This window comes from Triturus cristatus, chromosome 1_2 (assembly GCF_964204655.1).
Source record: "Triturus cristatus chromosome 1_2, aTriCri1.1, whole genome shotgun sequence".
In the NCBI taxonomy this organism is placed as follows: domain Eukaryota; kingdom Metazoa; phylum Chordata; class Amphibia; order Caudata; family Salamandridae; genus Triturus; species Triturus cristatus.
This window is the reverse complement of record NC_140580.1, coordinates 1,177,520,283-1,177,534,529: the sequence shown is the minus strand read 5'-3', so window position 1 is coordinate 1,177,534,529 and position 14,247 is coordinate 1,177,520,283. Positions and strand designations below refer to the sequence as shown.

The following is a 14,247-nucleotide window of genomic DNA, read 5'->3' as shown; positions in this document are numbered from 1 at the left end:
ATCTTCCGGTGCAACTACTGTGCGGAGTCATGGCTCCAGAAAGGCCATCATGTTTCCATTTTCGACCCCCTCTGGCAGGCCTAGGATGCAAATATTGTTCCTTCGACTGCGCCCTTCTCCATCCTCTGCCCTGCACTCCAGTGTCTTGACCCTGTCCGTAGGTTCCGCCACTAGCTTGGCCATCGCCTGGTGGGTTGAGGACAACTCCTCAAGACTCGACTCTACTACTTTCATCCTTTCGTTGAGTTTCTGATGCTCTATCAGTAGGAGACCCAGCCCCACCAACACTGTGCTTATATCTTGGTGCAATGGATCTTTTGTGCCCGATATTTCCTCCAGGATCTTAGCCAGTTGTTGGTGTATGGGGTCTTCAGGCTGTTGGTTCCCAAATTGCTCTGGGCCTGCTCAGCAGGTCCTCCTCTGGTTCTGGAGCAACCACTGTTAGCTTCAATCTGGTCTTGCCCATCTTTGTCATCTGGAGTCAATGCTAGTTGAGAATGCCCCAGGGGTCTTCCGGATTTGTCCCCCTCAGGGGTTTCAGCCTCTTGGCCTCGGATACGCAGCATGCTGTGCTCCGCTTTCTCCAGTCACATTCAAGGGGGAGCGTGGATGACAGGGGTAGTAATGTGGACTCTGTACGGTGTGCCACAGTCCCTGCAGTGTTCTCTGCCTCTTCCCTTGCGTGGCTCCAATGCCCCAAGTTTCAGGCCTCAGCCAGATTACTGCAAGGCCCACCAGTTGTGCTCCTCAATGTCAAGGGAGGTCGCCTGAGTCTATAGGCCTCTACGGGGTTCTCTCAGTGTGGGGCTCAGATGTCTCTACCAGGAGCTTCTCCGCTGCACCAGTCCGTCCCTGGTCTGCTCAGGTCATGCAGGCTCACGGGTACTGTGCTGTAATCACCAGGCGTCCCACCAGGGTCCCTCCAGGGTACTATCTCCTGTGCTTCGCAGGCACAGGCCTTCTCTCTGCGGCCACAGAATCTGGAAAATTTAGCGGGGAAGGGCTTCACTCTGGCAGGGATCGCCCCATCTGTGCCTTGATATGTCCAGCCGCGCCCGACCAGGCGCCTGAGGTCCAAGGCCCGAGCCGGAGGCCACCACCGGGTCCAGACTCTCGGGTCTTGGCCCGGGACCAGTCGTCCGCACCATGGGTTCTGCAGTGCCTCCGCTCTCCTCAGGCCTACGCGTCACGTCGAGCAGCCGCCGTAGGCCCACGACAGGCAGGCCCACTCTCAGCAGTGGCAGCCCTCCGCCTCTGCAAATTACCGGTTTCCCGAGCAAGGGGGGCCAAGGGACAGCCACGGGTGTGAGCCGGGCAAAACAACCCTCCAGGCCCGTTTCCGGTTCAGTTTCAGTTTCTGCCGTGACGATCCTCCCGAGTCCAGGCCCAGCTCTCGTTCGGCCCTAGGCCGCTCACACTACAGGGGCTGCAAGGCCACCATTCGCGTCCAGTCTGCGCACTTCTCACAGCGGTCGTGTCTGGTCTGTGATGTTCTCACAGCGGTCGCGTCTGGTCTGCGCAGTTCTCACAGCGGTCGCGTCTGGTCTGCGCAGTTCTCACAGCGGTCGCGTCTGGTCTGCGCAGTTCTCACAGCAGTCGCTTCCGGTCTGCGCAGTTCACACAGCGGTCGCGTCCAGTATGCGCAGTTCTCACAGAGGTCACGTCCGGTCTGCGCAGTTCTCACAGAGGGCGCGTCCGATCTGTGCAGTTCTCACAGAGGGCGCGTCTGGTTTGCGCAGTTCTCACAGCGGTCGCGTCCGGTCTGCGCAGATCTCACAGAGGTCGCGTCCGGTCTGCGCAGTTCTCACAGCGGTCGCGTCCGGTCTGCGCAGTTCTCACAGCGGTCGCGACCGGTTGGCGCAGTTCTGACAGAGGTCGCGTCCTGTCTGCGCAGTTCTCACAGAGGTCACGTCCGGTCTGCGCACTTCGCACAACGGTCGCGTCCAATCTGCGCACTTCGCACAGAGGTCGCGTCCGGTCTGCGCAGTTCTCACAGAGGTCGCATCTGGTCTGCACAGTTCTCACAGCGGTCGTGTCTCGTCTGCGCTGTTCTCACAGCGGTCACGTCCGGTCTGCGCAGATCTCACAGAGGTCGCGTCCTGTCTGCGCAGTTCTCACAGAGGTCGCAGCGGTCGCGTCCGGTCTGCGCAGTTCTCACAGCGGTCGCGTCCGGTCTGCGCTGTTCTCACAGCGGTCGCATCTGGTCGGCACAGTTCTCACAGCGGTCGCGTCTGCGCAGTTCTCAAAGCGGTCGCGTCTGGTCTGAGCAGTTCTCACAGCGGTCGTGTCCGGTCTGCGCAGTTCTCACAGCGGTCGTGTCCGGTCTGTGCAGTTCTCACAGAGGTCGCGTCCGGTCTGCGCAGTTCTCACAGCGGTCGCGTCCGGTCTGCGCAGTTCTCACAGAGGTCGCGTCTGGTCTGCGCAGTTCTCACAGAGGTCGCGTCTGGTCTGCGCAGTTCTCACGGCGGTCGCGTCCGGTCTGCGCAGTTCTCACAGCGGTCGTGTCTGGTCTGTGCAGTTCTCACAGCGGTCGCGGCCCGTCTGCACAGTTCTCACAGCGGTCGCGTCCCGTCTGCGCAGTTCTCACAGAGGTCGCGTCTGGTCTGAGCAGTTCTCATAATGGTCACGCAGTTCTCACAGAGGTCGTGTCCGGTCTGCGCAGTTCTCTCTGCGCAGTTCTCACAGCAGTCGCGTCCTGTCTGCGCAGTTCTCACAGAGGTCGCGTCCGGTCTACGCACTTCGCACAGCGGTCGCGTCCGGTCTGCGTACTTCTCACAGAGGTCGCGTCCGGTCTGTGCAGTTCTCACAGAGGTCGCGTCCGGTCTCCGCAGTTCTCAGAGAGGTCACGTCCGGTCTGCGTAGATCTCACAGAGGTCGCGTCCGGTCTGCACAGTTCTCACAGCGGTCGCGTCCGGTCTGCGCAGTTCTCACAGCGGTTGTGTCCGGTCTGCGCAGTTCTCACAGAAGTCGCGTCCAGTCTGCGCAGTTCTCACAGAGGTCGCGTCCGATCTGCGCAGTTCTCACAGCGGTCGCGTCCGGTCTGCGCAGTTCTCACAGCGGTCGCATCTGGTCGGCGCAGTTCTCACAGCGGTCGCGTCTGCGCAGTTCTCAAAGCGGTCGTATCTGGTCTGCGCAGTTCTCACAGCGGTCGTGTCCGGTCTGCGCAGTTCTCACAGCGGTCGCGTCCGGTCTGCGCAGTTCTCACAGCGGTCGTGTCTGGTCTGTGCAGTTCTCACAGCGGTCACGTCTGGTCTGTGCAGTTCTCACAGCGGTCGCGTCCTGTCTGCGCAGTTCTCACAGCGGTCGCGTCCCGTCTGCGCAGTTCTCACAGAGGTCGCGTCTGGTCTGAGCAGTTCTCATAGCGGTCGCGCAGTTCTCACAGAGGTCGTGTCCGGTCTGCGCAGTTCTCTCTGCGCAGTTCTCACAGTGGTCGCGTCCGGTCTGCGCAGTTCTCACAGCGGTTGCGTCTGGTCTGCGCAGTTCTCACAGAGGTCGCGTCTGGTCTGCGCAGTTCTCACAGAGGTCGCGTCTGGTCTGCGCAGTTCTCACAGCGGTCGCGTCTGGTCTGCGCAGTTCTCACAGCGGTCGTGTCTGGTCTGTGCAGTTCTCACAGAGGTCGCGTCCCGTCTGCGCAGTTCTCACAGCGGTCGCGTCCGGTCTGCGCAGTTCTCACAGCGGCCGCGTCCTGTCTCCGCAGTTCTCACAGCAGTCACGTCCGGTCTGGCAGTTCTCACAGCGGTCGCATCCGGTCTGCGCAGTTCTCACAGAGGTCACGTCCGATCTGCACAGTTCTCACAGAGTTCGCGTCTGGTCTGCACAGTTCTCACAGCGGTCGCGTCCGGTCTGTGCTGTTCTCACAGCGGTCGCTTCCGGTCTGTGAAGTTCTCACAGAGGTCACGTCCGGTCTGTGCAGTTCTCACAGCGTTCGCTTCCGGTCTGAGCAGTTCTCACAGAGGTCACGTCCGGTTTGCGCAGTTCTCACAACGGTCGCGTCCGGTCTGCAGAGTTCTCTCAGCGGTCGCGTCCCGTCTGCGCAGTTCTCACAGAGGTCGCGTCTGGTCTGAGCAGTTTTCATAACGGTCGCGCAGTTCTCACAGAGGTTGTGTCCGGTCTGCACAGTTCTCTCTGCGCAGTTCTCACAGCGGTCGCGTCCGGTCTGCGCAGTTCTCACAGCGGTCGCATCTGGTCTGCGCAGTTCTCACAGAAGTCGTGTCCGGTCTGTGCAGTTCTCACAGAGGTAGCGTCCGGTCTGCACAGTTCTCACAGCGGTCGCGTCCGGTCTGCGCAGTTCTCACAGCGGTCACGTCCGGTCTGCGCAGTTCTCACAGCGGTCGCGTCCGGTCTGCGCAGTTCTCACAGAGTTCGCGTCCGGTCTGTGCAGTTCTTATAGAGGTCGCGTCCGGTCTGCGCAGTTCTCACAGCGGTCGCGTCCGGTCTGTGCAGTTCTCACAGCGGTCGCGTCCTGTCTGCGTAGGTCTCACAGAGGTCGCGTCCGGTCTGCGCAGTTCTCACAGCGGCCGCGTCCTGTCTCCGCAGTTCTCACAGCAGTCGCGTCCGGTCTGGCAGTTCTCACAGCGGTCGCATCCGGTCTGCGCAGTTCTCACAGAGGTCACGTCCGATCTGCACAGTTCTCACAGAGTTCGCGTCTGGTCTGCACAGTTCTCACAGCGGTCACGTCCGGTCTGTGCTGTTCTCACAGCTGTCGCTTCCGGTCTGTGCAGTTCTCACAGAGGTCACGTCCGGTCTGCGCAGTTCTCACAGCGGTCGCGTCCGGTCTGCGCAGTTCTCACAGCGGTCGCTTCCGGTCTGCGCAGTTCTCACAGAGGTCAAGTCTGGTCTGCGCAGTTCTCACAGCGGTCGCGTCTGGTCTGTGCAGTTCTCACAGCGGTCGCGCAGTTCTCACAGAGGTCGTGTCCGGTCTGCGCAGTTCTCTCTTCGCAGTTCTCACAGCGGTTGCGTCCGGTCTGCGCAGTTCTCACAGCGGTCGCGTCCGGTCTGCGCAGTTCTCACAGCGGTCGCGTCCGGTCTGCGCAGTTCTCACAGCGGTCGCGTCCGGTCTGCGCAGTTCTCACAGAGGTCACGTCCGGTCTGCGCAGTTCTTACAGCGGTCGCGTCCGGTCTGCGCAGTTCTCACAGAGGTCATGTCCGGTCTGCGCAGTTCTCACAGCGGTCACGTCCGGTCTGCGCACTTCTCACAGAGGTCGCTTCCGGTCTGCACAGTTCTCACAGCGGTCGCGTCCAGTCTGCGCAGTTCTCACAGCTGTCACGTCTGGTCTGTGCAGTTCTCAAAGAGGTCGTGTCCGGTCTGCGCAGTTCTCACAGCGGTCGTGTCCGGTCTGCGCAGTTCTCACAGCGGTCGCATCCGGTCTGCGCAGTTCTCACAGCGATCGTGTCCGGTCTGCGCAGTTCTCACGGAGGTCGCGTGTGGTCTGCGCAGTTCTCACAGCGGTCGCGTCTGGTCTGTGCAGTTCTCACAGCGGTCACGTCCGGTGTGCGCAGTTCTCACAGCGGTCGCGTCTGGTCTGTGCAGTTCTCACAGCGGTCGCGTCCCGTCTGCGCAGTTCTCACAGCGGTCGCGTCCCGTCTGCGCAGTTCTCACAGAGGTCGTGTCTGGTCTGAGCAGTTCTCATAGTGGTCGCGCAGTTCTCACAGAGGTCGTGTCCGGTCTGCGCAGTTCTCTCTTCGCAGTTCTCACAGCGGTCGCGTCCAGTCTGCGCAGTTCTCACAGCAGTCGCATCTGGTCTGCGCAGTTCTCACAGAGGTCGCGTCTGGTCTGCGCAGTTCTCACAGAGGTCGCGTCTGGTCTGCGCAGTTCTCACAGCGGTCGTGTCTGGTCTGCGCAGTTCTCACAGCGGTCGCGTCTGGTCTGCGCAGTTCTCACAGAGGTCGCGTCCGGTCTGCACAGTTCTCACAGCGGTCGCGTCCAGTCTGCACAGTTCTCACAGCTGTCGCGTCTGGTCTGCACAGTTCTCACAGCTGTCGCGTCTGGTCTGTGCAGTTCTCACAGAGGTCGCGTCCGGTCTGTGCAGTTCTCACAGAGGTCGTGTCCGGTCTGCGCAGTTCTCACAGAGGTCGCGTCCGGTCTGCACAGTTCTCACAGCGGTCGCGTCCAGTCTGCGCAGTTCTCACAGCGGTCGCGTCCAGTCTGCCCAGTTCTCACAGCGGTCGCGTCTGGTCTGTGCAGTTCTTACAGAGGTCGCGTCCGGTCGGTGCAGTTCTCACAGAGGTCGCGTTCGGTCTACGCAGTTTTCACAGCGGTTGCCGCAGGCTCACAGCAGGTAGGGTTTCTCCGCCTTCCCGCACTTCAGGCTCCCTCAGTAGAAAGGGATCCCAGGCGCAGCCGGTCTGCGCCGTTCTCACAGCGGTTGCGTCTGGTCTGTGCAGTTCTCACAGCGGTCGCGTCCCGCCTGCGCAGTTCTCACAGCGGTCGCGTCCCGCCTGCGCAGTTCTCACAGCGGTCGCGTCTGGTCTGAGCAGTTCTCTCTGCGCAGTTCTCACAGCAGTCGCGTCCGGTCTGCGCAGTTCTCACAGCGGTCACATCTGGTCTGCGCAGTTCTCACAGAGGTCGCGTCCGGTCAGCGCAGTTCTCAAAGCGGTCGCATCTGGTCTGCACAGTTCTCACAGCGGTCGCGTCCGGTCTGCGCAGTTCTCACAGCGGTCGCGTCCGGTCTGCGCAGTTCTCACAGCGGTCGCGTCCAGTCTGTGCAGTTCTCACAGCTGTCGCGTCTGGTCTGCGCATTTCTCACAGCGGTCGCGTCTGGTCTGTGCAGTTCTTACAGAGGTCGCGTCCGGTCGGCGCAGTTCTCACAGAGGTCGCGTTCGGTCTACGCAGTTCTCACAGCGGTCGCCGCAGGCTCACAGCAGGTAGGTTTTCTCCGCCTTCCCACACTTCAGGCTCCCTCAGTAGAAAGGGATCTCAGGCGCAGCCGGCAGGTCCGTCTCACAGCCCAGCCCCAATCCTGTGCTTGTCGCAGTAAGCTTTCCAGGGTCTGGCCCCGTTCTCATTTGACTCTCGAGGGCTCAGGCACAGCTCAGCCTCCTTTCCATTGTGAGCCCCCGTAGAAGTCAGCAACCCTCTCCGGAAACAGCGTCCACTTTTTGCAGTGTGCCAGGTTACCGGTCGCGTCTCTTGTAGCCGGATAATTGTCGGGTCAGTGCAGAGCCACCAGCTTACGCGCCCGCCATTGCTGGCTGCCAAGCCACGTACCACAGCCCATTCTCCTCAAATAAATGTTTGAATGTGGGTCCCACATCGAGATAAGAGCTCCTGCAGCATGGGTTCCACTGGGTGCATGCTTTGGGGGAGTCCTAGGCCACTCTAATATCTTGTACCCTGCACATACTGTTTCAAAGGGTTTCCAAGACTTTGAGAGCAGTTTGACCCTTAAGTGACATGAACAAGAACTATGTCTTACTGGACCCCAACTACTAGGCCTTCTTCGCCCCTGTTAACAGGAAGCAATAGTTTGTGAACTTGCCTTTGACTATCTGGACTGTAAAAAGGTCGTATCTCTTTTTAGTATGTTTTGGGGGATACTTTACTGCTATTTCTTGTTGGTAATTCAGTTGCAGAGGCTGCACCCTACTTTTATTGTCTTGCATCAGGAACCACAGAGACACAAGATCAGAGGACCTGACACATCTAATCAAAAGTTGAGATATTCAAGGTCATACAGACACTGGTGAAGGTCGGTCTATCCTATTTAGAAATCTCTGCCTACCTGGCAGGTATTTCTGTGTACCAGCACTGTACATATGCAGGGAAGGTGTTTTCTTCAAAGCACCCGCTCTACAAACACTTTGTACTGAGAAAATATATTCCCACAGAAACAGTTTGTTTTCTCAGTATGAAAAAGAAATAGCCCAAGTGCGAACTGAGTTTTCTTGATGAGCGTGGGGCCTTTCACCATGCTTCCTATCAGTGTGCACCATGCCTCACTTGGTGGGCACAGGCAGAAAAATGAGCAAGGTTGCCCTGGCCTCCTCATTGTGACCTGGGGCTCCCCCTGGCAGACAGGCCACTGGGTGACAGACCAAGTGGAGGCTCGGCCAATGGAAACACACCTCTTACACCAACTCTAAGAGTGGCGGAACTGCGTGTTTGGCATGGCAGGAACACCAGCCATTTCCCATGATGCTCCAGCCCCGTCACACTCCAGATGACCGCCTAGTATCTTCCTATTCGGTATGTCTGCTACAGTGACAAGCCTTAAAACGTAATGCAGTGGGGCAGGCAGGATAATGGCAAGTTTCCATATGAATCTTTGGTTAAAAACAAGACGGTCAATATTACAAATACCTATTCTGACTAAACGTTGTCAGAACATAGTCCCCTCAGATGGCTACCCTGCTAAGGCAAGAAGGGGTTTGAACTTGGGGTTCAGTTCCCATATCACACTCAAGGAAGCACAGAGTGTGAGTGCCCAAAGAGAGCTACCCTGCTAAGGCAAGATGGGGTCTGAACTTGGGGTTCAGTCCCCGTATCACACTCAAGGAAGCAAGGAATGTGAGTCCCCAAAGACAGCTACCCTGCTAAGGGAAGATGGGGTCTGAACTTGGGGTTCAGGCCCTGTATCGCACTCAAGGAAGCACGGAATGTGAGCCCCCAAAGACAGCTACCCTGCTAAGGCAAGATGGGGTCTCAACTTGGGGTTCAGTTCCTGTATCACACTCAAGGAAGCACGGAATGTGAGTCCCCAAAGACAGCACCCTGCTAAGGGAAGTTGGGGTCTGAACTTGGGGATCAGTCCCCGTATCACACTCAAGGAAGCACGGAATGGGAGTCCCCTCAGATGGCTACTCTGCTAAAGGAAGTTGGGGTCTGAACTTGGGGTTCAGTCCCCGTATCACACTCAAGGAAGAACGGAATGTGAGTCCCCTCAAATGGCTATCCTGCTAAGGCAAGATGGGGTCTGAACTTGGGGTTCAGTCCCCGTATCACACTCAAGGAAGCACGGAATGTGAGTCCCCAAACACAGCTACTCTGCTAAGGCAAGATGGGGTCTGAACTTGGGGTTCAGTCTGAATCACACTCAAGGAAGCACGGAATGTGAGTCCCCTGAGATGGCTACTCTGCTAAGGGAAATTGGGGTCTGAACTTGGGGTTCAGTCCCCGTATCACACTCAAGGAAGAACGGAATGTGAGTCCCCAAAGACAGCTACCCTGCTAAGAGAAGTTGGGGTCTGAACTTGGGGTTCAGTCCCCGTATCACACTCAAGGAAGCAAGGAATGTGAGTCCCCAAAGACAGCTACCCTGCTAAGGGAAGACGGGGTCTGAAATTGGGGTTCAGTCCCTGAATCACACTCAAGGAAGCATGGAATGCTAGATCATCACAGAACTAGGGAATCAAGGGGCACCTCTCAGTGTTCTGCTGTATGCTCAGATGTCAGTCACTGCTTTGAGAAGCACCAGGATAAGAAATTCTGTCAAACACCAAGTAGATTATCATGCCGTGGTGGTACTTAGTATAAGGAATATGCTACTTACCAGTATGCATCTGTTCTTGGCATGTAGAGCTGCAGATCCACACACTAGGATAGCAGATCGCCATCTGGTGTTGGGCTCTAATGCTTGCAGGTTGTTGTTGTCTTCGGAAGAAGTCTTTGTGGTCACGAGATAGGTGACTCCTCCCTTGGACGACAGTGCACATGGGCATCAACTCCATCGTTAGATTGTTTTTCGCCATGATGGGCAAAGATGGAGTTTGTAGAAGAGAGAGAGAGATGTCCATGTGTGATGTCTAAGTAAGACAATGCTGGAACAGATACAGGTCCCGGGGAGGTGGGTGGGCGTGTGTGGATCTGCAGCTCTAAATGCCAAGAACAGATGCATACTGGTAAGTAGCATATTCCGTTCGAGGCATATGAGCTGAAGATCACACACTAGGATAGACTATATAGCAGTATCTCCCCTAGCGGTGGTCACCTGTATTGGTTGCAGCAGTTTGAAATAAAGTTTTAAGGACAGTTTGGCCCACAGAAGCTTGTTGCTTTGCTTGCACGTCAACACAATAGTGTTTAGTGAAGGAATGTGTTGTAGACCACGTGGCTGTCTTACAAATGTCTTCTAAGGGAATGTTTCCTAAGAATGCCATGGAAGCCCCTATTTTGCGTGTGGAATGCGCTCTAGGGGGAACTGTTAGTGTGCATTTAGCCTTGTGGTAGCATATTTGGATACATTTGACTATCCACCTAGCTATCCCAGATTTGGAAATGGGGTTGGCTTTATGTGGTGGAGAGAAAGCGAAAAACAATTGTTTTGTTTTGCGGAATGGTTTGGTTCTGTCAATGTAGTAAAGTAGGGCTCTTTTAACGTCTAAGGTATGAAGAGCTCTTTAAGCTACAGAGTCTGGGTTTGGGAAGAACACTGGTAATTCCACTGATTAGTTAAGATGAAAAGGAGATATGACTTTTGCCAGGAATTTTGGATTTGTCCTAAGAACCACTTTGTTACGGTGTAATTGTAGGAATGGTTCTTGAATGGTTAAAGCCTGGATTTCACTTACCCTTCTCAGAGATGTGATAGCGATAAGGAAAGCTACTTTCCATGTGAGGAACTTTAGTTCGCATTTATGGAGAGGTTCAAATGGGGGTCCCATGAGTCTAGTAAGAACAATGTTCAGATTCCACACTGGAGCGGGTGGTAATCTGGGAGGAATAATTCATTTAAGTCCTTCCATGAAGGCTTTGATTGCAGGCACTCTAAAGAGTGACAAGTGCTGCCGATTTTGTAAGTAGGCTGTTAATGCTGCTAGGTGGAGACGTATGGATGAGTATGCTAAATTACATATTTGCAAGTGTAGTAAGCAGCTAACGATGTCCTGAATGGATGCATCCAGTGGGTTTATCTGATTGTTAGTGCAGTAAATGGCAAACCTTTTCCATTTTGCAGCACAGCACGCTCTAGTGGTAGGTCTTCTGGCTTCTTTTATAATGTTCATGCAGTCTGGTGGCAGGTTAAGGTAACCGAACTCTAGGACTTCAGGAGCCAGATCGCCAGATTCAGTTGACCTGGATCTGGGTGTCGGATCTCTCCACGGTTCTGGGTTAGTAAAGACGGGGAGGGATGTAGTTTTTGGTGTGGAACTAGAGAGAGTTCTAGTAGTGTCGTGAACCACGGTTGGCATGGCCATGTGGGAGCTACTAGGATCAGTTTGAGAGACTGCTGTCTGAGCTTGCGTACCACTAATGGAATGAGTGGGAGAGGCGGAAAAGCGTACGCAAATCTGCCTGACCAGTTCATCCATATCGCATTGCCCTTTGACTGCGGGTGGGGAAACCTGGCGGCAAAGGTTGGGCATTTTGCGTTTTCGTGAGTGTTGCGAACAGATCTATGTCTGGTTGGCCCCATTGTTTGAAAAAGGGCAGAACGACTTGGGGATGTAGTTCCCACTCGTGGATCAGTTGTGTCTGTCGACTTAACAGATCGGCAATCTGATTGTGAACCCCTGGAAGGTGTTCTGCAAGTAGGTATATGTTTTGAGGAATGGCCCATCTCCAGATGTTCTGAGCGAGGTGGGAGAGCTGCAGAGAATGTGTGCCTCCTTGTTTCTGTATATAATACATGGCTGTCATGTTTCCGTCCGGATGAGGACAGTTTTGTTCCTGACATGTAGTTGGAATGATTTTAGTGCTGGGAATACTGCTAGCAGTTCCAGGTAATTGATATGGAGCACTTTTTGGTGAGTGGTCCATTTGCCCTGAGTGGTGTGGCCGAGGAGATGAGCTCCCCATCCTGTGAGTGATGCGTCTGTTGTCAGCACTATCTGTGGAAGAGGCTCTAGGAACGGCCGCCCTTTGGACAAGTTTTTTATGTTCCACCACTGTAGAGAGCGATGTGTGCGGCTGTCCACCAACACCAGATCCGTGAGTTGTCCGTGAGCCTGATTCCACTGATGTGCTAGACATTCTTGCAAGGGAAGCATTTGAAGTCTTGCATAAGGCACAATGAATATGTATGACGCCATCATGCCTATGAGTTGCATGAACACTCGTGCTGGAAGAGTGTTGAAATTTTGTGATAAGTGCTTGTATACTGGCTATCCTGGCTGGGCTGGGATAGGCTAGGGCTGTGGAGGTATTTATGGTGGCTCCTAGATACTGGTGTATATGAGAAGGCTGGAGATGAGACTTGGGATAGTTGATTGTGAACCCCAAGTTGTGTAAGGTTTGGATGGTTTGGTGAGTGTGTATAACACATTTGTTGAATGACTTGGCTTTTATGAGCCAGTCGTCCAGATACGGGAAGACATGAATTTGTTGTCTTCTCAGATGTGCTGCTACTACTGCCAGACATTTTGTGAATACTCTGGGCGCGGTTGTTACCCCAAATGGAAGGACTGTGAACTGGTAGTGTTGTCCGTCCACCACAAACCTTAAATACTTCCTGTGGGCAGGATGTATGGGAATGTGGAAGTAGGCGTCTTTGAGATCTAGTGTGGCAAGGAAATCGCCTTGTTGCAGCAGTGGGAGCACTTGTTGAAGAGTGATCATATGGAAATGATCTGAATGTATATATAGATTTAGGGGTCTGAGGTCTAGTATTGGTCTTAGAGTCCTGTCCTTTTTGGGGATTAGGAAGTCTAGTGAGTATACCCCTGTCCCTTGATGTTCTAAGGGAACTGGCTCTATTGTGTGTTTTTGGAGCAATGAGAGGACCTCTTGTTTTAGGAGCGTAAGATGGTCTGGTGACATTGAACGCTGTTTGGGTGGTATATATGGGGGGGTAGTTGTGAGTTCCAGGCAGTAACCATACTGGATAATTTGTCTTACCCACCTGTCTGTGTGATGGAGTTCCAGACAGGTAGGAACTGTGTTAGTCTGCCCCCGACTGGAGTGGAATGGTCTGGGGGCAGCGGAGGAAAGTCACTGTTTTGTGGCAGGGGAGGTAAGAGTGTTGTTATTACCTCAACCTCTGCCCTTGCTGTTGTTTCCTCTATATCCACCTCTAAAATATCCTCTACTGGGGGATGTTTGCGTAGTGGTTTTGAATGTGGATGAGGTGTCTGCGCCCATATTTTTGGAGCCCCCACTGTAGAAGGAGCGCCGAAAGGAGCCACGTTGTTGTGGAGACTGTAATGCTCCCATGGACTTAGCAGTCTCGGTGTCTTTTTTCATTTTTTCAAGTGCAGTGTCTACTGCTGGTCCAAATAGCTGTTCTTGGTTGAATGGCTGACTAAGTACGGTAGTTTGTACATCTGGCTTGAAGCCCGAAATGCGTAGCCAGGCATGTCTTCTAAGGAGCACACTAGTGTTGATTGCTCTAGATGCGGTGTCCGCGGCGTCAAGCGCACACTTAATTGACGCATTTGAAATAAGTTTTCCCTCCTGGATAAGGTCATTTGCCTGGGTTTTCTACTGTCAGGTAAATGTTGTAAGAGAGTCTCTAACTGGTCGTAGTGTGCCATGTCATAGCGTGCTAGTAGGGCTTGTGTGTTGGCAATACGCCAGTGATTAGCGGCTTGTGCTGCTACTCTTTTGCCAGAGGCTTCTAGCAGTTTGGATTCTTTGTCGGGGGTGGTGTGTCTCCTGTTGTTTGGGAGTTGGCGCGTTTCATAGCATTGGAATCGACCAAAGAATCCAAAGGTAGCTGTCCTTTGATGTAATTAGGATCTTGAGGGGCAGGCCTATATTTCTTTTCTATTCTAGGGTCAAGAACCCTTGCACGGACGGGGTCTAGAAATACCTCGGGCGTGTTTAATAACTCCTTTGATCATAGGCAGGATTTGTACTGACTTTTGAGATTGTTCAAAAGTATCTAAGAGCAAGTCTTCCTCTGGTGTGTCGGAGTGCATTGTGACGCCGTGGTAAAGTGCTGCTCTATTTAATAATTGTCCAAACCCGAAATGATCATCAGGAGGGGATGGTTTGGAGGGATATGGCTGCGGTTCTGGCATGTCTGTTGGGATAGGGAATGCCCAATCATCAAGTGGTGATGTATCTGGATCCGTGAACGGGTCATTAGGATCACACCCACCCCCTAGGTCATCATCATCATCATCTGGAGGTGGTGTATGTGATGGAGAAGGTATAGGTAAGGGTGGTGTAGGCAGAGGAGGTGGGTTAGAAGGCAGTACCGGAGAGGAAGGTGGCATAGGTGATGTTGCAGAGTCCTTCTTGGGTACAGGAACTGGTGCAGGTGGTGTGTCCAGTTTCCGTTTTTTACACGGCCCAGCCGTGACATGTCCAGTTTTTGGGTTCATATAAATCTTTTTCTGCCTTGTATCGATGGGATCTGGGTGAAAAAG

At 54.4% G+C, this 14,247-nt stretch overlaps 1 protein-coding gene across 4 annotated transcripts in view; it reads right to left on the bottom strand.

Annotated features, from left to right (window-relative positions):
• Window positions 1-14,247, bottom strand: part of ZER1 (zyg-11 related cell cycle regulator) — a 387,007-nt gene that overhangs the window by 263,152 nt on the left and 109,608 nt on the right. The window lies entirely within an intron of this gene.